This window comes from Podarcis liolepis, assembly GCF_965112155.1.
Source record: "Podarcis liolepis genome assembly, chromosome: 3".
NCBI lineage: Eukaryota > Metazoa > Chordata > Lepidosauria > Squamata > Lacertidae > Podarcis > Podarcis liolepis.
Window position 1 is genome coordinate 112,294,796 of NC_139557.1, and position 27,176 is coordinate 112,321,971.

The 27,176-nt window shown below is 46.4% G+C and overlaps 1 protein-coding gene across 3 annotated transcripts in view; it reads left to right on the forward strand.

The window, feature by feature from the left end:
- The first annotated feature begins 12,551 nt into the window (after positions 1-12,551).
- Positions 12,552-27,176, forward strand: part of SPTBN1 (spectrin beta, non-erythrocytic 1) — a 235,243-nt gene continuing 220,618 nt past the window's right edge. For 2 of the 3 annotated variants that reach the window (XM_083493969.1, XM_083493971.1), the window contains exon 1: positions 12,552-13,026. The gene's annotated coding sequence lies outside the window, so the exon portion shown is untranslated. Of the gene's footprint in view, positions 13,027-13,660; positions 13,735-27,176 lie in introns of those variants that run through there. The other variant, XM_083493970.1, reaches the window with a different exon arrangement.

Consider the following 27,176-nt stretch of genomic DNA (forward strand, 5'->3'; position numbering starts at 1 on the left):
ACCCCATCGTTCTGCCCAGACACTGAGGTCCAGCACTGAGGGCCTTCTGGCGGTTCCCTTGCTGCAAGAAGCCAAGTTACAGGGAACCAGGCAAGAGGGCCTTCTTGGTAGTGGCAACCGCCCAGTGGAACACCCTCCCACCAGATGTCAAAGAAAACAACAACTACCAGACTTTTAGAAGACATCTGAAGGCAGCCGTGTTTAGGGAAGCTTTTAAAGTTTGATGCATTACTGTATTTTAATATTTTGTTGGAAGCCGCCCAGAGTGGGCGGGGTATAAATGTTAAATAATAATAATAATAATAATAATAATAATAATAATAATAATAATAATTATTATTATTCACTACAACAAAACAAGTAAAAATGAATTACAATCAAAGTCATATAATAGTGGGAGGATGGACATGTAAATGCCAGGTGAAAATCATATCCAAATGTAAGCCACTCAGGTAACTGTCAGGGGACAAATTCCATTATATAATCAATTAGATGTCTCTGGGAAGCTCAGAAACAGGACATGAGCCTGGAAGCCCTCTTCCATAATGTGCATGTACTGAAATTGTGGAAAAACACCATATGGACACAGAGTGCACTTTTTAATCCTATGATTGCTATTAACCCCCTCTTGCTTTCCAGACCTACAGCAACTGGTTTTAGTTCATCAAACATAAAGCACAAAGTCTCTCCCCCTCTCGTCACTATTTTTTTTTTTCTGGTGCCACCACTGACTTGAAATCAAACACATGGCTTCCAACTGCACAGATATAGTCTTGCCCTGCGTCCTTCCAGAGATAATTTCCATATTATCACAAGCTCTCGGTGAAAAAGGGTTTCAGATTGTTTAGCTGTTCTTACAGCGCACTGAAATGCACACCATGTTACGTGTAGAAAATCTGTTGAATGGAGGTCTTGCAAAGTGTCCTATGGACAAATCCTCTTGGAAGGCTGAAAGGTTTTCCTGTTTTAAGTAAATTTGTCTGTAATATCACTGCATCCTGTATACCTGAAGGAGCGTCTCCACCCCCATCGTTCAGCCCGGACACTGAGATCCAGCGCCGAGGGCCTTCTGGCGGTTCCCTCATTGCGAGAAGTGAGGCTACAGGGAACCAGACAGAGGGCCTTCTCGGTAGTGGCACCTGCCCTGTGGAACGCCCTCCCATTAGATGTCAAAGAGATAAACAACTACCTGACATTCAAAAGACATCTGAAGGCAGCCCTGTTCAGGGAAGTTTTTAATATTTAACGCTGTACTGTTTTTAACACTGATTGGGAGCTGCCCAGAGTGGCTGGGGAAACTCAGCCAGATGGGTGGGGTATAAATAATAAATTATTATTATTATTATTATTATTATTATTATTATTATTATTACTGCTGTTGGGGAAACAATTTCTCACAGCCACACACTTAAACTGGGGGTCAGAGAGCCTTCAGCCTAAGGATGACAAGCATGTTTAGGGTATATTTTATAATTTGTGACTTTCCTTTGAGTAATCACAGAGGGTCCATCATTGTGGGGGCAGAGGTTACTGTTATGTACTGAAGTTCTCACCCTGGGCCAGCAGGGGGATACTGTAGATAGTTATGCAAATAAGGGATCAAAAGTGACGTTCAGTGACTGGATAGTTTTAGAAAATTGTTACAGTTACATTGTACTGGAGCTCTATATAAGCAGGCTGACTGAACCCTTCAGTTCAGTTCTGTTCTGGCCTGTGAATAAACAAGAGCTGTTTGAAGAATCGTTGTGTCGTCTGATATGTTCACCCACAACTTAACAGTTACCGTTATCCCACTCATTTGCCCTCTGGTTCTGCCTATGCAGACAGGATGAAAATGAAGGAAAAAATATGTTATGAAAAGATGGACATCACAGCATTTGGACACCTGGTGCCCTAGAAATGTTTTGGACTGCAACTAGTTGGAGCTGATGGGAGTTGTAGTCCAAAGCATTTGGGACGTATCAAGTTGGCGAAGGCTGATCTAGAGCTTTCAGAAATTTTCCTTTTGTTTTTGTAGCTGTCGTTATCGTGAGACATGAAAACAGTGGACACACTGGAGCATAAGGCAAGGGTTATTTATTTACATCTGTCTAGAGGAAGAATCAAACTGTCTGTCAGGACTTTTGCCCGTCAAAAATAATCGCGTCTCCATAGATTTCACAAATGTGGGACGCTTAAGATGATCTCAACTTGATACAGTTATTGGGGCAGGCAGCGCACCATGAAAAAGCAGAAGAAATAATAACTATGGGAATATTACAGGGAATTATGCAATTGGTTATACTGCTGGAATGCTTTAAAAGCTGTTGCAATTGTTGCTTTTTGTTAAAGAACAGTTAAGCACTCACCGGTGAAATGAGGGGAGCGGGGGATGTATGCCACAATGTGTTGTTGCGATTGCTATTTGCAATGTGGAGTCATGGATGAAATAACACGCACGCAGCCTCTGTAACAGCTGCAAGACAGGCAGAAGTCAAACAGGGGCGCCTTTCCCAAGAAATCAGGAAAGGATTCATCCAAAATATTTGGCTTTGTCAGGTTCCTGTGCAACAAGGCACAGCTCTCATGTGAAATAATAATAATTTATTATTTGTACCCCGCCCATCTGGCTGGGTCTCCCCAGCCACTCTGGGTGGCTTCCAACAAAGATTAAAAATACATTAAAATGTCACACATTAAAAACTTAACTTCCCTGAACAGGCCTGCCTTCAGATGTCTTCTAAAAGTCAGAGAGTTGTTTATTTCCTTGACATCTGATGGGAAGGTGGGTGGCACTACTGAGAAGGCCCTCTGCCTGGTTCCCTGTAGCTTTGCTTCTCACCAGAACCACCAGAAGGCCCTCGGAGCTGGACCTCGGTGTCTGGGCAGAATGATGGGGGTGGCGACACTCCTTCAGGTCTACTGGGCCAAGGCTGTTTGGGGCTTTAAAGGTCAACACCAACACTTTGAATTGTGCTCAGAAACGTACTGGGAGTGAAATGATGCCAGCCATCATTTGGTGTCAAAGAAGGACAGAACTCTTTTTATGTATGCAACAACAGCAGCAAGAATATTGATTGCAAAGTATTGGAAGTCACAAGATTTACCCACACTGGAAGAATGGCAGATGAAGGTGATGGACTACATGGAACTGGCAGAAATGACCGGTAGAATCCGAGATCAGGGAGAAGAAGTGGTGGAAGAAGATTGGAAGAAATTTAAAGACTATTTGCAGAAATACTGTAAAATTAATGAATGTTAAAGGGATGTTGGACTGAAAATAAGCGGTATTGGTAAAAAGATTAGTAAGAATATGGTTGGAAATACATGGTTATAAATAGGTTAAGATATTAAATAAAGATAAATGATAGAGGGTAAGGATTTGCTGAATTAAATATTTGAACTGGAATACAAAAAGGGGTGTGTGAGGAGGTCAGGAAACAAGTAACTGAAATATAAGATATGAAAATATTGATTCTTTTTTTTTTCTAACTTTCTTTTTACTTTTTATGTATTTTGTCCTTGGACTCTTGTATCTCTCTTTCTTTTATTATTATTATTCTGTTCTATCTTTGATTCTTAATTCTGTAACTTTTTATTGCTTGTAAAATTCTAATAAATATCTTTTATTAAAAAAATATGAAATGATGCCAGCCATTATGAGCTACTGCTCTCTAGCTTAATCTGAGCCTTTTCCAAGACTCAGTGAAGCTCCCTCCATGCATTTTCTGGTTCTCGGATATATATCTGGTTTGGCTTCTTCATGTTCCAGAGAAGGTGGTGAGCAACCACTTCTGACTGATATAATGGAGCCAGCAGAAATCGAAAGATACTGAAGGACCTTTTCAACTCTGAGAGCATAGCAGGGAAAGTTTTGGCATAACTAAGCACTAATAAACACATCCCTTTTAGTTTTATGACTGCATGAATTTAGATCAAAGTTACATCCAAACACCCAAGCCCCGTACGATAAGGGTTCTTCTGCAATGGAGCTTTAGCCAAAACAAAGCTGGTTTTATGTTTGCAATGGAAATAAACTTCTTCCCATGGGAAATGTATTTAAAATGAACATACATTATTTTCCTGTGAAAGTATTCCAGCCACCTCAGATGTCACCTCCACTGTATGTTCTCTGGGTTATATGGTTTATACATGCACCATAAATCTTCACTGTAGACCGACCATCAGAAGATAGCTTTACTTGTCACGTTTAAAAAATCTGATTTAAGTTCTTCATACCAAACTTTGCCATCTTTCATTCCTGCAAGCTGGGAAATATGTGATGCATTTGCAAAGCCATCTTGACTAAGATGGTGAGTCAACAAACATTGGACTATTAAACAAGAATTCAAGATTCTGAAATGTGGGAGCTTATTCCAACAGCCACCACTGGCATGGCCTCAAGGAGTGTAAAAAAAAGGCAGGACCTGTGCTGATTCACTATACAGTATATATCATGCAGAGTGTTAAACAAGCCTTTTGGTTTCTGAAATATACTCAGAGTCGCAAAGTGATTTCATGCTCTTTATTCAGCTCATAGTGGTGAGGAGGAATGAATGAATGTCCCCTCACAGTATCTGCTTTATATACATTATTTACACAATGGGCTGCACATGATTGGCTAATTCTGGAATTCTACTATAAGCCAATCAGGTTGTGGATTCACTTATATCTGGAGCATGATTGGGTGGTTCCTGCCAACCAATCATACTGCTGCATTGTTCTAGGACCAATCAGACTGCTGCAATTTGGATCCTATTGTTCTAGGACCAATCAGACTGCTGCAGTTTGGATCCTATTCAACTCAGTACATAACAGTTTCCCTGCAAATGTCCTGGTGCTCAAAAACTATGCAATTCATTTGGGGAAAAGCTGCACTCTCAGAGCTCAGGTGATGCTGGATTGATCAGGCGATCAATGTTGGCCCTTGTGGAAAGATATGTGCCCAGACGACAATAGCCCTCTCTCGATCTCACTGGTGTGGTCCAAAGAAAGTAGAGCAATACATTTGGCACCAGCTTGGCTGCAGGAGTTGTCAAAAGGAGGCGTACAAGGTGCCATCCAAACATCTTAGGGACTCCACTCTGGATTTGTGTAGCGTATACTCCTTGTCTTCTCCTGAATATTTCCCACAAGGCATCAGAGGTTTAGGATCAGAGGTTTCCTTCTCTTAGATAGGCTACTTTCCCAGGTTGATGACCCCCATCTGCCCCTCATTTCCTCTATGTGAAGAAATGACCTTCTTAACGGCTGGACCTACTACAGTGGTACCTCTGGTTAAGAACTTAATTCGTTCTGGAGGTCTGTTCTTAACCTGAAACTGTTCTTAACCTGAGGTACCACTTTAGCTAATGGGGGCCCCCGCTGCTGCTGCGCTGCCACCGCACAATTTCTGTTCTCATCCTGAAGCAAAGTTCTTAACCTGAGGTACTATTTCTGGGTTAGCGGAGTCTGTAACTTGAAGCGTCTGTAACCTGAGGTACCACTGTATTGGTCTCATCCTCTCAATCCGTGAGAGCCTTTCTTCATGTGCAGAGTCCTTAACTCACGGACGGTGCATGTAAGTATTGAAGAAAATAATAAAAACCACTTACAATTTAATAGGCTAATGCTACCATTACTTGTTAGAAGGAATATTTTATTCCCTATTGCTGTAACATGCTGGCCTCAGAAGCAAACCAGTATAAACTCAGCCACATTAGTTAAAATCTGCCTTTATCAATTAGCATTCAACAGCAAGGTTTAAAAAACCAAACTTAACTTTATTAATTTACTGGTTGATTGCATTAATCCCACACTTAACTCCTGATGGAATCCTCTTTTTTCACTTTCCCCACCAAGTGAGAACAGAAGCCCTGAAAAGAGATGACCCATCTCTCTCAAGGCTAGTCTACAGAAGTGAGCCCCAGATTTAAAGCAGTATTATACCACTTTGAACATGTCTCCCCCGCTCTGAGAATTTTGGAAATGGCAGTTTGTTAAGGGGTGCTGAAAGAACGCTATTCCCCTTGAAGAGTTACAATTCCCAAAATTCCCTGGGAAGAGGGATTGGTTGTTAAACTACTCTGACAACTGTAGCTCTGGTGAGGGGAATAGGTAACGGTAAAGGGATCCCTGACCATTAGATCAAGTCGTGGCCGACTCTGGGGTTGTGGCGCTCATCTCATTTTATTGGCTGAGGGAGCCGGCGTATAGCTTCCGGGTCATCTACAGCATGACTAAGGTACTTCTGGCGAACCAGAGCAGCGCACGTAAACACCGTTTACCTTCCCGCCGGAGCGGTACCTATTTATCTACTTGCACTTTGAGGTGCTTTCGAACTGCTAGGTTGGCAGGAGCAGGGACCGAGCAACAGGAGCTCACCCCGTCATGGGGATTCAAACTGCCGACCTTCTGATCGGCAAGTCCTAGGCTCTGTGGTTTAACCCACAGCGCCACCCGCATGAGGGAAATAGGGGTCTCCTAATGACTCTAATCACCCTTGGCAAGCTAAATTTCCCAGGATTCTTTGGGTGAAGGTATGACTGTTTAATGTGGTTATTATACTACAGTACCTGGGCGCTCTCTGTCTGGAGATCTATCTGTCTATCTATCTATCTATCTATCTATCTATCTATCTATCTATCTATCATCTATCCATCTATCTATCTATCGTCTATCTGATAGTTATAGATGAAATAGAAGCAGGTAGTAGCTCTTCACGAAAAGGTACAAGCTTCATGTTTTTTGGAAGAGTGATGTCCTCCCTCTTTGACCCTCTTGCTTTGCCTAACAAAATAAGACATGTAGGCCACTCAGCATATCGTGAAGACTTGGAGCTGACCATTCCATTATTTTTCCTGCTCTAAAAAGACATTCAGTGTCCATCCAGATTTCCCCCCTTTTAATTAAGAGATTATTTAAACAAGTTACGCCCTGATGAAGTACCATTTCCTCTAGGGTAAGCCCAGCCATTGTGTGCTTCCATGTTCTCGTGGAGATGTTTATAATATTGCTGAAGCAGAACTGCCAAATATTCGCTGGGCGTCTTTCGCTGCTTTCAACTGCCAAGGCCTTTCTGAAGGATGCAACCCAGAAGGCCTAGCTTGACCTTACCAAGGTCACGGGAATTGTTGCTGCTGCAGACCATCGCTTCCCAGACCTGGGCTGTTGATTATCCTCTTCCCTTGTCCAGCACATTATTTCACTCCTAAAAGCACACTTCTCCATTGCAAGCGTCCCTATTTTCCTGGGATAGTTGCGGATTTACAGAATCATACCTGTTTTCATTGGAGAAATGTTGGATGTTGGAGGGTATGGAGCGATGCAACCCCTGAACCAAGGAGATAAGTAACTTTACAACCTCTAGAAGACACCTGAAGGCAGCCCTGTATAGGGAAGTTTTTGGACATTTAATGTTTTCTTATTTTTTTATATATGTTGGAAGCAGCCCAGAGTGGGTGGGGCAACCCAGTAAGATGCAGGGTATAAATATAAAATGTTGTTGTTGTTGTTGAATAGGGTGTCCCTATTTTCATCGGATAAATGTTGGAAGGAATGCCATTGTCTCCCGAGACAGATAGATGCCAACTACATCTCAGTGAGAAATGGCAGAATTACATATTGAAAGGAGCCACCTCTTTTTATACTGCCCACCCATTTGCTCCTGTGGGGAGGTAGTATGTTCAGGAAAACCAGGATATTATTAGGCCTCTTGCCCAAAATGTTGCTGATCAGCCACTCGAAGGGCACATTTTAATCTTTCGAATTTCTAGAGACTACAGTGGTACCTTGGTAGTCAAACGCCTTAGTTATCAAACAAATCGGCTCTCAAACGTCGCAAACCCAGAAGTGAATGTTCCGGTTTGTGAACGTTTTTGGCAAGCTGAACGTCCGAAGCTCCTGCAGCCAATCGGAAGCCGCGCCTTGGTTTTCGAAGCATTTTGGGAGTTGAACGGACTCCCGGAATGGATTAAATTCAAGAACCAAGGTATGAGCGTAGTTACAAAATTTTAAATGCCCACCTCGCACATGTCATACACATAGAATTTGCACTTGGGGGGAAATGAACATCACTAAAAAAAATATGTCGTAAGGTGGCTGAAAAAATTCCTGAAAGGCAACATGCTCAATTTCCCGGTCTCTTTTCCCACAAACTTTCCTAATGGCAACCTTAATTATCCATGAGAGCCGACCAATACTTTTACCACCCATTCAAATAAATGAAGCCAGTAGAAAGTCTACTGTCTGCAGAATTGAGTAGCAGCCTTATGTGTTTTATTACACTAAAACTTCAGCGTTGTTACATTTACCACAAAGGATTCTGGGTGGATTTGGAACTAATCATTGTACAGGGTTAGTATACAGCCCAGTGTTATCTGAATAAACAGGGAAACATATGCTGTTAGTTTGCTCTAAGAACAGTGCCTGCTTTAAGAAGTTTCAAAAGGAAATGCAGCAGTTCCCACGGCCAAGGAAAATAGCAGTGTGCAAAAAGCAGCGGTTGTGATTCACACACAGAAGATACCTGCAGTTGTGGGTTACACAAACCCTCCAAGTGTCCCGATTGTCTAGAGATAGTCCCGGAATTACGAAAGCCACCCCAGCTTCCAATTTGATCCTGGAATGTCCCAGTTTTCCCCGCCAGTATTGGATACCCAGTAATGATGTATGGAAGTGAGAGCTGGACCATAAAGAAGGCTGATCGCCAAAGAATTGATGCTTTTGAATTATGGTGCTGGAGGAGACTCTTGAGAGTCCCATGGACTGCAAGAAGATCAAACCTCTCCATTCTGAAGGAAATCAGCCCTGAGTGCTCCCTGGAAGGACAGATCCTGAAGCTGAGGCTCCAATACTTGGGCCACCTCATGAGAAGACTCCCTGGAAAAGACCCTGATGTTGGGAAAGATGGAGGGCACAAAGAGAAGGGGATGACAGAAGATGAGATGGTTGGACAGTGTTCTCGAAGCTACCAGCATGAGTTTGACCAAACTGCGGGAGGCAGTGGAAGACAGGAGTGCCTGGCGTGCTCTGGTCCATGGGGTCACGAAGAGTCGGACATGACTAAACGACTAAACAACAAAATTGGATACCTGTGCTGAACCACTGAACTATGGACACTTCTGCTTTGATAAGGCTCCCAAAGAGCTCCTCTAAAAATAAAAGAAGCACCAGGCGTTTGACTCGGTGCACAACCAATTACAGCTCTTGTCAGGGAAAAGGGGCCTGAACAGGGGTACAAAGCTCTCAAGCACAGCTGAGAAATGCCCTGAAATCTTGACGGGATGAGGATGGCATAGATAAGCGTTTCCTTGACGGAGCCTTGTGGGAGGCTCACACCGCTTGTTAGCAACGGTGACTCATAAAAGCTCCCCCAAGGTGCTGTTAGGAACCTAGTCAACAACTTCCCTCATCACTTGTAAGCACACAGGTACTCTGCTCCAACGTCAAAGGAAGTGGAATATGGATTCGGAAGTGGTTATTAAAATTGGCTCTTAATTCTGTTTTTGCATGTTGCTTCTGATGTGTCTGGGGCTGACAGCTCCATATGCGTGTTTGTTTACATCCTTTTTATTAAAATGAATGGGGTGTTGGGGGGGTAGTATCTTTGGTGGGTGACACATCATGCACCTTCTGGGGTAGTTTGTCCACCTTTGACCCTGTATTCAGCTCTCAGATGTGGCTTCTAGAAGCTACCAGCATGTGATAGCAGTCACACCTTGGGAAACAGCTTCAACTGTTGGAATAAAGCATGTGTGGGTATCTGATGGGTCTTGAAGCTTCCGTGAGTTAGGGACTTCTCCTGCATGGAAGGACAGACTCTGGTGGATTGAACAGAGAGGACCAATAGGGGGTCCAACAGCCGAAAATGTGGTTATAGCATGTGGCATAGAGGGAAGTGAGGGGAAGAATGGAACTTGTCAACCTAGGAAGATAGCCCATCTAGAAAGAAAACTCTGATCCTAAACCTGCCTTGCGCGATATCTTTGGGAGAAGGCTCATGAGTAAACCCTACACAAATCCAGAGTGAGGTCCCCAAGGCCGTTGGATGGCATCTTGTACGCCTCCTTCCAGCAACTCCTGCAGCCAAGCTGGTGCCAAATGCATTGTTCTGCTTTCCTTTGTTTTTTTTTAAAAAAAGATATTTATTACAATTTTTTTAAACATCAAACAAACCACCAAACATAGAAAGTACCATCACCATATAACAAACAAGAAAATCAAAGTAAGATTACAGGGTAAAGAAAAAATAAAAGAAAGATACAAATAAAATAAAATTGTTCATATATCATATTTTCATAATCGTTGGACTTCCTCACATCACCCTTCCCTGCGTTCTCAATCATGTAGTTATATGCAGCAATTTGTTACCTTACTTCCATTCTTAATTTATAAATCTCAGATATTATGTTCCAACTTTTAAATGGTTTTGTCATAAATTAAATTACTTGGCTTGAACATAATATTGCTTCAAGTTTCATCATTTCCTCAAACATCACTTATTCTCATATGTCTTACAATAAAAATTACTGCTGCCATGTTTCTTTCAATCGTGCATTCTCCTAACATTCATACAGTTTATAGTGTTTTTGTAGATAGTCTTTAAATTTTTTCCAGTCCTCTTCCACCGTCTCTTCTCCCAGGTCCCGGATTCTGCCAGTCATTTCAGCCAACTCCATGTAATCTATCAGTTGCGTCTGCCATTCTTCCAGTGTGGGTAAATCTTGAGTCTTCCAATGCTTTGCGATAAGTATTCTTGCTGCTGTTGTTGCGTACATAAAAAAAGTTTTTATCTTTCTTTAACACCCCTTGGCCAACAATGCCCAGAAGGAAGGCCTCTGGTTTCTTAAGGAAGGTATACTTAAATACCTTTTTTAAAAAACTCATTATAAATCATTTCCCAGAAAGCCTTGTTCTGCTTTCCTTTGGACCATATCAGTGAGGCAGAGAAAGGGTCGTCATCTGGGCAGCCCAGGACCTCCATGCACCCTGCCCAGGCTTCAGTGCTGACAACACAGCAGTTTTTGACTTCACCCCCAGAGGCGCACTCCATTGTCTCTTGAAATGGATGGATGCCAGCGACAACATTTATATACCACCTTTTCCTTAAGTGAACTCAAGAGCAGTTGGGACGTATTACCGTATTTTTTGCTCTATAAGACGCGCCAGACCATAAGACGCACCTAATTTTTGGAGGAGGAAAACAGTAAAAAAATATTTTGAATCCCAGAAGCCAGAACAGCAAGAGGGATCGCTGCGCAGCAAAAGCAGCAATCCCTCTTGCTGTTCTGGCTTCTGGGATAGCTGCGCAGCCTGCATTCACTCCATAAGATGCACACACATTTCCCCTTACTTTTTAGGAGGGGAAAAGTGTGTCTTATAGAGCGAAAAATACGGTATTTTGCTGCCAAATCCCACCCCAGAGAGCAGGGAAAGCTACATTCTAGTGAAAGTGGCTTCCTTATTTACTCAAAATGAGTATCCCATGCTGTCTTCAGAATCGCATGTAGCTTCTCTCTCTCTCTGTGTGTAACAATAAAATCAAGGTGGCTGTATAGGAAACAGAACCCCCATATTCACCCCAAACCTGGAGCCATTTCCCCACTAAATACACTCACAACAGACCATTACATTTTAATGTTATTTGTTATGTCCAGCAAAGGATCTGATATGGATACATTCTGTGATTCCGAGAGGAAATCTCTTGGAAAGAATGACAGGAATTTAATAATATTAAAAATACAGAGTCAGTGCAAAATAATAATAATAATAATATGCCAGCGATGAAAGGGTCAAGCCCCTCTCCCTCCTTCGCACAAGGATTCTGCTTCATACTGCAGCCCCTTAGGCTGCCTGCGGAGGGGGGGCGGCAAAAACCAGGGGCTGATGGGAAACCAGGACTTGGGCCTCGCCGAAGTGGTCAAGCGGTGACTGGGCCGCGGCCCCCCGAGCTCCACGCAGCCCGGCCGAAAGAGACGAACCAATCCCTCCCCCGCTCCACCAAGCAGCGCCTACACGCGGGACGCGCAGGGATGAAGCGCAGGCGCCTCCCGCCTTCTCTCCGGCACGCAGGGGAGGGCCGTTCCGCCGAGGGAGCCCCTCCTTAGCGAGCCCCCCCAACCACCTGAAACGTGAAGAAGTGGTACATCCCAGGCCGGGCGCGAGAGCTTGCCCCATCCCGGACTGGCCCACTCGGAAGGGAGCGCCAAGGATGCGCTCAAGGGCGCGCGAAGCCCTCCTCCGGGACCGTGGCGAGGGTGGTCGAGAAACCGCGCCTCAACACGCGCGCCTCTCGTTTGCGCGCGGGTCTGAGACCCGAGTCATTGGGCTCACACGTTTTTCTTATGCGCTATGCGTGTGGAAGCCTCGTCCGCTGCGGAAAGCGGGGAAAGAGCCCTGCGACTCCGCGGCCATCGCCTTCCCCGCCGCGCGCCCTCGCCCTCCCTGCTCCCTTATTCGCTGGGCAGCCGCGCTCGCTCGCGCTCTCGTCTCCATTGTGAAGCGCGCTCGGGGCTGTCCGTGTGTGTCCGTGTGCGCGCGCGCGCGCGCGAACGCGCATGAGTACGAGCGTTCTGTCCCCGCCCCCTTTCCCCTCCTCTCCTCTCTCAATCAGTGCAGCTGTCGCTGTGCGGGCGGGCATCGGAGGGGGCGGGCAGGCCGGCTGGCTGGCTGCGGATTCCTGCCGTCCACTCCCTTGAACCCCCCTCCTCCTCGCTAAACGCCACCCGCCGCCATCCATTGCTAGCCTCCTCCTCTGCCGCGGAGCCGCTGCCTGCTGCTCGGATCTCCTCTTTTCTCAGCCTGCCCCCTCCCTCCCTCCTTCCTCCCCCCTCCCTCCTTCTCTCTGCCAGCTCCAGCCAGAGAGGCTGCTGCTTCTTCTCGCTGCCTCTTGCTGCTGCATCATCACCATCACCACCATCATCATCGCCACCCACCCACCTCCTCCTCCTCCTCCTGCACTTCGCCGCCGCCGCCGCCACTGCTGAGAGAGAGGGAGCGCGCCGCATTGCATACAAGGGCGAAGGAGATCGGACACCCCCCGGGCCCCCACCAGCATCGCCAGGAGAGGTAGGCGATTTCCTTCCAGCTTTGCTAAACCGAGCGAGAGGGTTATGCGTAGATTTGGGGGTGGGGTGCGGGGGTTGCCTTCCCCTTGCGGATCGGGGCACCGGGGATCGCAGAGACGCTGGCACTCGGTCGCCGATCTCTGTCTGGGTGGCTGGTGTCGTGGGGCTGGTGGCGCTGCGTGGAAAGGGGCCGCGGTGGCGCTGCAGCGTCTGCGGGTGATGGGGGAGCCCTTTCCGCAGGGACGAGATCGCCCTCCCTCGAGGGTCACGGTGCCCGGCGGGCGAGGAGGAGATGCCTCTCTCCTGCGAATAAACGCTTCCAGCATTGCGCTGTTGCAGCAGCATCGCGACGAGGGCTAACTTAGCCCCCCTCGCTTGCTGTCTCGCCCCGTTTCCCCGGGACGATCGGTGAGAACCGAGGTCTGGCATTGCCAATAAGAGGTGGATCCAGGTCCGGGAGAGGCGGGTGACACCAAGCCGGAGACGGCGCAATAAAAGGAGACGCGGCGGCGCAGCATCCCCGGCGAGCGACCTGGGCGGCTTGCTGGTTCGCGTAACGGTCCGTGGGTTGCAAAACAGGCGTGGTCGGTTGCTCCCTGGTCTGCCTCATTGTTCTCCCTCCTCCTCTTTGCACCCAGTGGCTTGGAAGAGAGGGACTGGTGGTCAGGCAAGCGTCCTCTCTCTCCCCCCCCCTTTCATACTTCAACAGGTTTGTGCAAATGGATCCATTTGGGGAACAGAGGTGGAAAGCGGATTGGGAGGGGCTTATTCTTCCTGATCATAATATGCATTTAAAAAGTCGCTTTCCCCCATTGATTTACCTATCTGTATTACATGTGAGGACACCACCCCCACCTGTCCCCACCCCCGCCCTCACCTGCCTCCATTGCGATTTCTCCCTTGGGGAGGTCTTTATTATTTTCGGAAGCGGGAGTGTGTGTGCGTCAAAGGTTGGGGGGAAAGAATCTGGATCAGAGACGTGTGTCTTAAATTATTTCACTTCTCCACCGAACCCTCCCCCCCCCCAAAAAAAATCCTCTCTCTTTTTTGATGCCTGGGCAGAAATGCAGCAAAACGCATCTGAATCCCTCCCTCCTTCTCTGGGACACATTTTGCATGAAGATCTCTCCATCCCTCCCTCCCTTGGGCATTACCACAGCCCCACCCTGCAGAAAACCAGGTCCAGTTTTCCCTCCCCCTTTCCCTTAATGCCAAAGGGACAGGATCGCTACTGCTTTGTCACTGGAAACCTTTCCCACCCATCCTCTCCGCCAGCCCCCCCACCCCACAACCCCAGCTGTCATATTATGCAGATATCTCTATAGGAACTGTTGGCATTTCCACTTCTTCCACCAGCAGCAGCCCCATTCCCCGCCCCACGGTCTCTTGCAATGAAGAGGGGAGTAATGTGATTGCAGCCCTGCAGATCTAATGCGGTCAGATGGGAGTCCAGCCTGCAGCTGTGGAAGATTAATCTGATACTACAAAAAGTAGCGCCATAAGGGAGGGGTTGCATTAGGGGGAGAGTGTTGTGCGATGGCTGGGCATTTCCCTTCGCATCCGGACTGTTCTGCAGGCCGCTGGAAGGAGCCCAAGGCGGAGAAGTCAATCCGAGCTGGGTGTTGTGGGTGAAAGTGCCCTTCCATATTGGAAAGGATAGCAGGTTCCACTTAACCGCTCCTTTTGCTCTGGAGAAACGGTCGTTTTGCCCGTTGCCCTTTCACGTGAAACTCCGGGTGACACCACAAAAAATTATCAAAATTAAAATGGTGCAATTGATTGTTGAAATAGATCGTGCTCATAGCTGCGTCTCAGAGAAAACTACACCTGGATAGCCATTTATTTCCATTTGACGCGGGTATATATTTTTTCTGTCTGGTGGTGCTGTACGTTATTTGAAGAGGAAGAAATCAGCAAGTTGCGTTTAAAGGTGTTAGTGCTGTACCCATTTTTTTTCTGATCGTTGGAAGAATTACTTTGTCCTGTTTCTTATTGCTTTTGCTGATCGTTTTATGGACTTTGCTGGGGGATGGAGAACAGAAATCCTACATTATTACAACCATCACTTAATTATTCACCATCATAAAAGGCACCGGATTCTGTGTATTCCTTGCAAATTTAGACCGTGGATGCTAACTGGGCCAACACTGTGTCGGGAAAAGAAGGCACACTTGAGAGATTAAAGCAGAGCAGACAAGTCTCTGACAGACAGACTCCCTGACAGCTACATTTTATTTTTATTAGCTTTGACAAACCTCATCCAGGGTAAGCCTTGCCGTAGAGTAGCAATGTGCAACATCTGCATAGCTCTGTTGAAGTATTCAAAGTGCTTCTTGTGCTTTACCTTGTTGTAATTCTTACACCCACCATGGAAAAAAGTCAGAATTACTAATATTCACCACAATGCGGGTGGAAGGAGTGATGCTGAAAGTGCCTAAGGCCATGTAGTCTGTCCATGGCAGTGAAGCTTCCTAATTCACCGCAGCTCTTTGGATATCCAAATTGCATTTCATAGAATCATAGACTTGGAAGGGTTCCCTTGGGGTCATCTAGTCCAACCCCCTGCAATGCAGGGATCCTTTGCCCAGCATGGGGCTTGAACCCACAACCCTGAGATTGAGAGTTCCGTGTTCTACCGACTGAGCTATTCCACCTGTCATTTATGTAATTTCAGAATGTAGCGAACTGGATGTTGTTGTTTTATTGTTTCGGCTCTCTCTTCTGACAAATTTCTTTTTTAAAACCCTTGCAATTTTATTGTTTACCCTTGCATTAAAATGGGATAGGGATCCTCCTCTTCCCCAGACTTAATCCACTCAGGCCTCTGTGGGCTTATGGCAAGATTGTTCTGCATCATAAATATTGAATGAATCGACAGGATGTGCCAGGAAATGGAAAAAACAGAGAGCAGCCTCTTAGGGTGCTTGGAGATGCATAGAAGAGGCGACTTTTTAAAAGGATTAGAGGTATTAGTGAGTTTAAGCGACTGCGTGCCGCTGTTCTTTTATGATAGCTAGGACTGGAACCTCCATGTTCCAAGGCACTATATCATTGATTATGAGGCAGCAGGGTCAAACAGCTAGAGGTGACCTAGCTCCATCATGCCCTCTCTTGTGATCTGCTGTGTGGCCCTTGACTGAGCTCTGTTGGACACAGAGAGCTGTGCTAGACGGATCTTTTGTCTGGCTCAGCGAGGCCAGTTTGGCTTTTAAGTGCAGCTGTCACGGTTTCTCTATTGGAAATTGATTGGTATAGAGCATTGTTTTTTCCAGCCCGTGTGTTATTTGTCTCAATTAGATGCAGCTTCTCAGCACAAACGGTGCGCTGTGTGGTGTGACCAATGCATGCACACAGGCGGAGGGCCACACGGATTTAAAGGCGGCCCAGGCAATAGATTGTTTGCGGTTTTATTTTAAGAAATGGCATCAGTGCGACGGCGTCACGGGGGACCATTGGCGTTTTGAGTAAGAAACCAGGTGCAAAATCACCAGCCGAGAAAAACACTTGCATGCACTCCGATGCTTCAAGGGTGAGAGGAACAAGTGTGCGGTGATGGCAGCAGGGGCGGCAGCTAGCAGAAGCAAGCAGACAAGGGATATTGGTCCTTGCAAATCAGAGAAAGATTTTAATGTGAAGCTGGAGCAAGCGGTAAAGATTTTCCTGGGCTGTACCACTTCATGTTCCTGTTGGTAATGATGGTGGCTTGTGTGTGTGTCTCAGGGGAAAATCCTCTCTGGGCTTGCACTTAAAAACAAACAGCCTCAGCACAGTCGCAGGGAGAAAGCTGGGCTGAACCCTTCTCTCTTACACACAAGTTTTCTGCATGCAAGTTTTTGTTCAGTGGAGAATTCAAACATAAAACTCATCACCTGATGCCTGGACTGTGTCCAGATAAAGCTTCGTGGCTTGGTTCAAATGCACATGTAAATAGAGACAATGCACATATTTTTGTAAACTAAGAAATATTGAATAAAGATGTTTTTTGCTACAGTTTTTAAATGTATATGTGAATGACGTAAATTAACGGAACAGTCACGGTGGCACAAAGGGGTTTGGTTTGCCTGGGGTGCATCAGTGGCTACTGGAGTTATCAACTTGGTGGCCATGCAAACCTGCTGTCTTGCTGGGCAGGTTATAAACAGTACCTTCATGACATGACATGAGCTTGAGTTGTGCATGTATTGCTATGATGTTTTAGCCTGCATTTTATCCTTGTAGCTGCTTAATGCAGATCTGAACCTTAAACATAACACTTAAACTTCGGCAGAGTAATTCAGTCATCTACACACAGTTAAAACGACTTTGTGAACTTTGTTTTTATTGTATTAAAATTTGCAATCTTTGTGTACACCATCCTGGAATCCACGTTTGGGACGAAGGCACGATTTAGAAACTTTCAAAGCAAAACGTTCGATAAGTAACAAAAAAAGATGCACATTTGAAAAAGCAACAGCACCTCAAAGATGCTATGTCAGTGATCTGTATGACAACCCTGCAAGGTAGATAATAAAATCATAGAATTGTAGAGTATGAAGAGACCCCAAAGGTTCTCTAGTCCAACTCCCTGCAATGCAGGAATTTCAACTATTAACTGTTCTATCTTCTCACAGCTACCCCCTGCCCAAATCACTGCTTGCTGGCTCCCCCAATTTTGCTTATCAACACCACCCACTCACCATCAAGGTGAGGCAATGAAGCAGCAACTGAAAGCCACCTGCCATTTTGTTTACCCATAATGCCCCAACATATTGCCAACATGGCATTGTGGGAAATTCAAAATGAAAGACGGTATACTAGACGTGGATTCATCTTCTGCCACCAAATGATCCCATGGGTGGGGGAATGTTTGAGTGGGAGGCCCAAGGCAGGTGTCAAATCCTGTGACCTCGCCAAGGCCCTTGAGCCCCAGGAGCTGTCAAAGGGTGACACCTGATAGACGCCAGCTGATGTCAGAAGCAAGATTCAAAGCTTCCTAGTCTGCAGCTCCTTTTCTGGGCTTGCAATCCTAGCCATGCCTACCCCGAATTCAAGTCCTGCAGAATTCCATGGGGCTTACTCCCAGGTAGCTGGGATTAGGGTTTGCAGCCTTAGTAACTCTGGTGAGCATGGCTTACTCAAATAGATGTCATTTATGGTTTTGGAGCGTTGATAGCTGAATGGCGACAGCTATTCATGTGGCATTTTCTCATTGAAAGAAAAAAAGGAATGAGTATTATATTAAGGGGAAGGAGGTCATGGTTGTGGTTTAAATGTTTTCCAGCAACATCCCAGCCATTCACCATGTAAATCCATGCCACTGAAGCTGAATTTTCACGGATGTGCGGGTCATTGTACCCTGATTTCCGGGATCAGTAGACAAGGGGATTGTTGGCCATTTTCTTCTGGGAACCAGTTGAGAAAGTCACTTCCCCCCTGCTGATGTGTTTGGAAAATGTCTCAGTGAGGTTATGGAAAATCCTGCAGAAGTCCCATGAGTGACCCCACATGCACACAGTGTCACACATTCTCTCTCTCTCTCACACACACACACACAAATCAGAATTTGAGACGCATGTATTCATTGAACACTTTCCCTTATCTTGGGACTAGTCTTTGTAGTTTCTAAGGAGGAAGTCTGGTGATAGTTCCTGTAACATTTAGATTTTGCACTCTGATTGTGTTTAGAGGTGGGGTTTTTTTTTGCTCTTTTAATGACAGGGCAAGAACTTGCCCTGTGTATGAAAACATTTAGAATCAGGGAAACCATGAAGACTGAGAGGAATGAAATCTTACAGGCTGTATTCAGCTTTCCCATACGCCCACTCTGTTCCTGTTTAATGATAGCCACCTTGAGAGCTCTCCTTGTAGAAAGGGGAAACGACAACAACAACAATTTCTCCACCTTGGCCTACTCTGACTGGCAGCATTTCCTACTCTGGCTGGCAGCACCTCTCTGGAGTCAAAGGAGATGCCGGGGAGTGAAAGGAGGACCTTCTGCATGGCAAAGCATGCGCCCTATCACTGACCTATGGTCCATTGATGCATCTACAGTACTTGCTTCCAGATAAGCGTAAGCAGGATCGCAGCCTTCAACTTAAAAAAATAATTAAGAATCTTGAAGTGCCCATATCTCTTACCTAATATTGCCATGGTGAGCTTGGAGCATGGATACAAACTGCAGCAATCCTACCAGTTGTAACTTGCAAGCTACAGTGTATTTGTCTAACGCAGCATGGTCTTACAATGTCTCCTATAAAGTTTGCTATAAAATGGACACAAATCAAACACGCCCAAGAAGGTTCCTGGTGGCTCAGTGCCCAAACTACATTTCCCAGTGCTTCCCCCCCCCCCCCTGAGAAATTTCTGCGGAGATCTCCCATCTCGCTTTTCCTGGAAAACATCCAGTGGAAATGTGTACTTGGTTCTGGAGAGCTAAAGAAGCAAAGCACGTTCACAGCTAGAGGGACACATTGTGGGGATCTTGTGGGGGGCTGGACTATATTTTTTGGGGGGGAAAGAACGAATTCCTATGCCCCACAAATAACCCAGAGATGCATTTTAAATAAAAGGACACATTCTACTCATGTAAAAACACTCTGATTCCTGGACCAACCGCGGGCCAGATTTAGAAGGCGATGGGTCCGGATCTGGCCCCCGGGTCTTAGTTTGCTTACCCACGGTCTAGAGACCAGAGTTTATCAAGCTTGGGTCTCCAGCTATTTTTGGAGAGAGCTGGTGGGGGTCTCTCATATTTCAGCAGAGAGGGCATTCCACAACACTGGCGCCCCTAGTGAAAAAGTCCACCTTCCAACTGTACGATTCTGCGATCCTATGGCTGCCAGTTAGCAGCAGTTAGAGTGGCCATTAGATCCTGTCTCAACCCTGGTGGCAGGGCAGTGCCAGTACCCGAGAAGAGCAGGCTGAGCTTGCCTGTACTACCTGGTCTGGCCTGCGCTCCCTAGACAGCATCTGCACACTCATCCCCTGTCGCCTGAGGCAGCTGCCTCATTCTGCTCAACGGTAGGGCTGGCCCTGGAGGGAACCAACGACTGATGGGGGATGAAGGGGCCTTCAGCCTCGTTTCCACCTGGCACTTCCAATAACAAATTGGAAATGACTGCTTCGATCAGGGAGCGTTGGGAGACACAGGGGTGCTTTCATGTATCCAAACTTCTGATTATCGGACTCTTTGGGAGAGTTTTGAGGACACTTGTATTATGGATACTGTGTGATTTTGTGTGTGCCTGCATGACTTTTGTGATGTGGTGGCCCCCAAGATATAATCACCTCCAAGAGGAGGCTTCTCGGAGGATATATTTGTTGGTCTTCTGGTGCAGAAAATAATAATAATAATAATAATAATAATAATAATAATAATAATAATAATTTATACCCCGCCCATCTGGCTGGGTTTCCCCAGCCACTCTGGGCGGCTTCCAACAAAGATGAAAAATACACTAAAATGTCACATATTAAAAACTTCCCTGAACAGGGCTGCCTTCAGATGTCTTCTAAATATCAGGTAGTTGTTTAGCGCTTTGACATCTGATGGGAGGGCGTTCCACAGGGCGGGCGCCACTACCGAGAAGGCCCTCTGCCTGGTTCCCTGTAACTTGGCCTCTCGCAGTGAGGGAACCGCCAGAAGGCCCTCGGAGCTGGACCTCAGTGTCCGGGCAGAACGATGGGGGTGGAGACGCTCCTTCAGATATACTGGACCGAGGCCTTTTAGGGCTTTAAAGGTCAGCACCAACACTTTGAATTGTGCTCGGAAACATACTGGGAGCCAATGTAGATCTTTCAAGACCAGTGTTATATGGTCTTGGTGGCCGCTCCCAGTCACTAGTCTAGCTGCCGCATTCTGGATCAGTTGTAGTTTCCGGGTCACCTTCAAAGGTAGCCCCACGTAGAGCGCATTGCAGTAGTCCAAGCGGGAGATAACCAGAGCATGCACCACTCTGGCCAGACAGTCTGCAGGCAGATAGGGTCTCAGCCTACGTACCAGATGGAGCTGGTAAACAGCTGCCCTGGATACAGATTTGAACTGTGCCTCCATGGACAGCTGTGAGTCCAAAATGACTCCCAGGCTGCGCACCTGGTCCTTCAGGGGCACAGTTACCCCATTCAGGACCAGGGAATCCTCCACACCAGCCCGCCCCCTGTCCCCCCAAAACAGTACTTCTGTCTTGTCAGGATTCAACCTCAATCTGTTAGCCGCCATACATCCTCCAACCGCCTCCAGACACTCACACAGGACCTTCACCGCCTTCACTGGTTCTGATTTAAAAGAGAGGTAGAGCATTTGCAGGCTGGTGACTGGGCGAATTGTGCTGTCTTAGGAGATTTGATTTGGCCACACTGCGTATTCTGAAACTCTGGAGAAGAGCCACCGCAAGTCAGTCTGGACCAGACTTCCCTGGAGTCAGGGATGATGGGAGTTGTAGTCCAAAAACAGCTGGAGACCCAAGTTTGGGAAAGCCTGCTCTAGACTATGTTAAATGGACCATTGGATTCACTCCCTATAAGGAAACTTCTTCCTCTTTTCCTACGTTTATTGGGGGCTTTTGGATGCTTTCTTGAGAGCCTCCAGGTCAGGCATAGGCAAACTTGGCCCTCCAAATGTTTTAGGACTACAACTCCCATCATCCCTAGCTAACAGGACCAGTGGTCAGGGATGATGGGAATTGTAGTCCCAAAACACCTGGAGGGCGAGTTTGCCTATGCCTGCCCCAGGTAACTCGGGGAGTCAGGATGCAAAACCTTTAAATAAGAAAAGAAAGGTGTAGATGGTTCTGTAGTTGTGTGGCTTATTGTTTTCATTTGCTAATGAAAAGTGGGAGTGAAAGAGAGGGATTTATATATATATATATAGGGTTTTAATAACGAGAAGGGGGAATAGTTCAGTTGCCACCTGTACGGTCAATAGTTGTGGTTCTCTTCCCAAGGGCAAATTAAGGTTGGAGAGTTATTCGAGACACGCTCTCTAATCCACGCAAACTTTCTTTGCTGAGACATGGCATGTTAGGACCTGTGGAAATTAACATAGGTACGTAAAGGAGAGCCTTGTGAGGGCAGACCAAACACCCATCTACTACAGAGTGTCCAACCAGATGCCTTTTGGAAAACCTGCAAGCAGGGCCTGAGGGCAATAGCCTCCTCCTGTTTTTGTCCGACAGCTGCTTATCATTCAGAGGCAGGCTGCACCTGGGGGTGCTTCCAGGTGGGTTTTTGTCACGGAATGGGTGGTCTTCAGGCGTGCCCTTCTTTTTGCAGCCACCTCACAATGTTGTGGGCATCAGAATGCCAGGTCATATACCCCCCTGTTTAAACCAGATTTTTCTCCTTCTGCACACCATCTTTTTTAAAAAAACAAACTGTTGCCAACAGCCCATTTGCAGTATCTCTGTGAGCAATATGTAATGTTAAGCCCTCAAATGGAAGCATCATGATTCAAGAGGCAGCATTAAGCCATTCCGGTTACTAGCCATTATTAATAGTCCTAGCCTCGATTAAATTGTCTATTAAAAAAAAAAGCAAAGAAAACCAGGAACTCTTAGATTGAGGGAGTTTTTTTTGCAATGGAGGAGTATTCTGTAATGGGCCCAGTCAGATAGGCGGGTTACAAATATTATTACATTGGTACCTCGGGTTAAGTACTTAATTTGTTCTGAAGGTCCGTTCTTAACCTGAAACTGTTCTTAACCTGAAGCACCACTTTAGCTAATGGGGCCTCCCGCTGCTGCCGTGCCGCTGGAGCACGATTTCTGTTCTCATCCTGAAGCAAAGTTCTTAACCTGAGGTACTATTTCTGGGTTACTTGAAGTGTATGTAACCCGAGATACCACTATACAGTCATACCTTGGAAGTCGAACGGAATCCATTCCGGAAGTCTGTTTGACTTCCAAAATGTTCGGAAACCAAAGCACGGCTTCTGATTGGCTGCTGGAAGCTCCTGCAGCCAATCGGAAGCCCTGTCGGATGTTCAGCTTCCAAAAATAGTTTGCAAACTGGAACAGCCACTTCTGGGTTTGCGGAATTCGAGAGCCAAAATGTTCAAGAACTAAGCTGTTTGAAAACCACGGTACAACCGTATTATTATATTATTATTATTATTATTATTATTATTATTATTATTATTATTATTATTTTTATAATGTAAACCTCAATTTACAGTATGAAGAGGCACAGCCCAGATACAGGTTTGCCACCTCAATGAGAGCTAAACATCTTCTGTCCACACAGCTGTGGAGCATGTCTAGCAATCACCTGTGTGCCTTTTCAGGAACATCTGGATTTTAAAAATCCACACACTTGGTTTCCTAAACAATGGGAGTGGTGTTGGGGTCACTCCAATGACATAATTTCTTCCAGATGTTCAGAGGAGAACGGAGTTTGTTAAAGATAAAACTGCACGGCAAAGATTACAAACAGAAACACAACTGAAACGGCACAGCTTAAGGACAGGGGTGGGAAACACCTTTCAGCCTGGGGGCCATATTCTCTTCTTGGCAACCTTTTGGGGTGTGTGTGGAGGAAATGTGAGCAGAGCAAGGCTAGTTTCCACACGCACTTGGGCATCTCTCTCTATACTCTCCGTCCGGATAAACAAGCTGGAGTACCAGAGTTCAAGGACACATTCCAGCCAGGCAAAAACTCTCAGAGTACAAAGCCAGGACCAGCGAGGGGTGTGGCCTATGGAGAGTTCAGAGGGCCACATAGAGAGGTCTTGAGGGCCACATCCGGACCCTGCTTCAGAACTTAGAATTATAGAATTGTAGAAGGGACCTCAAGGGCCCTCTACTCCAACCCCCTGCAATGCTGGCCTCTTTTGCCCAGTGGGGGGCTTGAACCCATGACGCTGAGATTAAAATTCTGATTCTCTAGCGACTGAGCTATCCCAAGGAACACATGTAATACTAAGGAAGTAGCTGGGCTGGTTGTTAAGCGGGAAGGCTGGCAAGTGGTAGACTTCTGGCCTGGATGAGGTCTTATCTGCTGCCACCCTCTTTGTGTTTTCCCCCTAGTGTACCTGCAGTCAGTTCTAGTGGAACACATTGCAGTTTAGGTAAAGGGACCCCTGACCATTAGGTCCAGTCGTGGCCGACTTTGGGGTTGCGGCGCTCATCTCGCTTTACTGGCCGAGGGAGCCGGCATACAGCTTCCGGGTCATGTGGCCAGCATGACTAAGCTGCTTCTGGCAAACCAGAGCAGCGCACGGAAACGCCGTTTACCTTCCCGCCGGAGTGGTACCTATTTATCTACTTGCACTTTGACGTGCTTTCGAACTGCTAGGTGGGCAGGAGCAGGGACCGAGCAACGGGAGATCACCCCGTCGCAGGGATTCGAACCGCCAACCTTCTGATTGGCAAGTCCTTGGCTCTGTGGTTTAACCCACAGCGCCAGCTTTGTCCCTTACATTGCAGTTTACTTTGGCACAAAACTGGGTGGAGAGCCAGGTGTTGGTGGATGCCAGCTTCCGTCAGCTGCAGGGAGGCTGGGATCTATTGCCCAGCATCTGGTGGGTCATAGATTCCCCATCCTTGGATGGTAGAATTTAAACCTGGGTGTCCCCTGGGTGTTTCTGTTGGGACGCTGTGATACTGATAATTGCCGTGCATCCAAAGAACATTCACTGATTAAAGCTGCAATAGGGAAAGGCAGGCTTTGGTCATTATTGCCTGAAATTAAGGAGGTAGTGCTCTTAAGATTGCTGCAGTGTAAATTTAAACGAGATATTAAGAAAAAGTACAAGAAAGTGGAACAAGTTCCTTGGGGGAGCAGTGGAATCTTCTGTGGAGGTTTTAATGGGTTCACATTATACACCAGCAAACTCTGAAGAAAACCGCTAGCATATAATTATCGTGCAGAACATCCATACGAATAAGCTGCGATTTTGGATGACTAATCTTGTCTGAGTATTAAATTCCCATTTGAGTGAAAAGCCCATTCCACTAATATAATGGGGAAATTCAAGAGTCTTGTCAACTACTTGAAACTTTTAAAGAATTAAACATTTTAATAAGATGGATTCTATGCTTTAAAAAATCGATTAACTGAGGCTGAAATCTTTAGAATCATAGAATCATAGAGTTGGAAGAGACCACAAGGGCCATCGAGTCCAACCCCCTGCCAAGCAGGAAACACCATCAGAGCACTCCTGACATATGGTGGTCAAGCCTCTGCTTAAAGACCTCCAAAGTAGGAGACTCCACCACACTCCTTGGCAGCAAATTCCACTGTCAAACAGCTCTTACTGTCAGGAAGTTCTTCCTAATGTTTAGGTAGAATCTTCTTTCTTGTAGTTTGGATCCATTGCTCCGTGTCCGCTTCTCTGGAGCAGCAGAAAACAACCTTTCTCCCTCCTCTATGTGACATCCTTTTATATATTTGAACATGGCTATCATATCACCCCTTAACCTCCTCTTCTCCAGGCTAAACATGCCCAGCTCCCTTAGCCGTTCCTCATAAGGCATCGTTTCCAGGCCTTTGACCATTTTGGTTGCCCTCCTCTGGACACGTTCCAGTTTGTCAGTGTCCTTCTTGAATTGCGGTGCCCAGAACTGTAGTGGGACTTCTGAGTAAACATGCATATGATTTTGTCCCGTTTCATCCTTTCCTATAAGTCCACAAAAGTTATAAGCGTACAAATACACACACACACACACACACACACACACACGCAGAAAATGGATGGTAAACCATTTGTCCCTCCTGCTGCAGCCCACATTATTTCTCTGCTGGGTTAAAAAATGGGGCAGAATGCCCCCTCCCTTCTTCTCCACTAGTCCATTCACTCAAATGCATATCCTTCCATGTGCTCAACTGCATGCAACCCATTCTTCCTTGTGGTTACCAGGTTTGTGCTTATGTACAAGGCTATATCGGTGGCTACCAGCCACAGTGGTTATGTTCTCCCTCTACTGTCAGAAGCAGTGTGCAGATTGCAAGTGAGGAGTGCTGTTGCCCTCAAAGGTTCTGCTTCCTGCTTCCCCGGTTGGTTGACAATTAATTGGTTGACAATTAATCAACCAAAGTCCCGTCCCCCCCCCCCCGCTTATGTGTTTATTTGCTTGTTTCTTTTTTCTAAAGAGGCCGCTTTCCTGGGCAAGTGCCTGCTCAAAGCGACTTACAAATTAAAAGCGACAAAAGATAAAAAGAAAAACTAGACAACATTTTAAGACTTAAAATGGCCACCAAACAATGTTCCGCAGAGCTCCTAAGAGCGTGGTCTAGTCAGCCCATCACCTGGTTATTAAACATAATGCCTTGAAGGCCATAAAAAGAAGTTTTTAGTGTCTCCAGAAAGGCCTGCAATGTAGAAATTTGACACAGGTCCAACGGAATGTGATTTGATAGCTGTGGGGCCACTTAGCGATGGTCCTCTCTCCCGTGGTTATCCCCCTTGCTGTCCTATGGGGTGTACTAAGAGGGTGGAGCACAAGATGGACTCAACAGCACTTTCCATTGGGCCTGGAAACCCACCAGTAGGCACTGCTGTTGGTATAATACAGATGCTGACCACGTTGTCCCCAGTAGGTCTCCAGCTGTATCTGAACTGCATTTAAGTGCAGCCCCACTTAGAGTGCATTGCACCAGTCTAGTCTAGCCCGCATGTGACCAGGACACTGGTCCCTGTGGCAAAGACAGCTCCCCACCCCAGGTAGGAGTGCTGTCGGCGTACCAGCTGAAGCTGCCAAAAGATAGTCCTTGTCACCGATGCATCCCCAGTAAGCGCAGAATCCAGGAGAAACTCCCAAACTGCCACCCATCACAGAGTAGCTGCAAAAAGACCTTTGGGAGCTGTAGATCTCCCTAGGCTCAGCGCTTCCATCTTGTTTGGATTCAACCTCAGATTGTTTGCCCACATCTGTCCCAAAACGGCCTCCGGGCTCTGGTTTAGGATTCCGCCAGTCTTTTGGAGAGCTGAGGGTGGAAAGAAAGGCAGAGCTGAGCATCATCATCAGACTTGAAAACCAGTCTGTGCACCTAGACCAGGGGTCGGCAAACCTACCGCACCTCGGGCCGGTGTCTCCAACGCTAATTGCGTGGCGGGTCGGAGTGCGGGGGAGCACGTGCCCATATGCGTGCACACACGCTATTTCCGGTGCACTTTCGGGTTGGAGGAGCACCGGAAATAGCTTGTGCGCATGTGCACGGGCCTCCTCCAACCCGGAA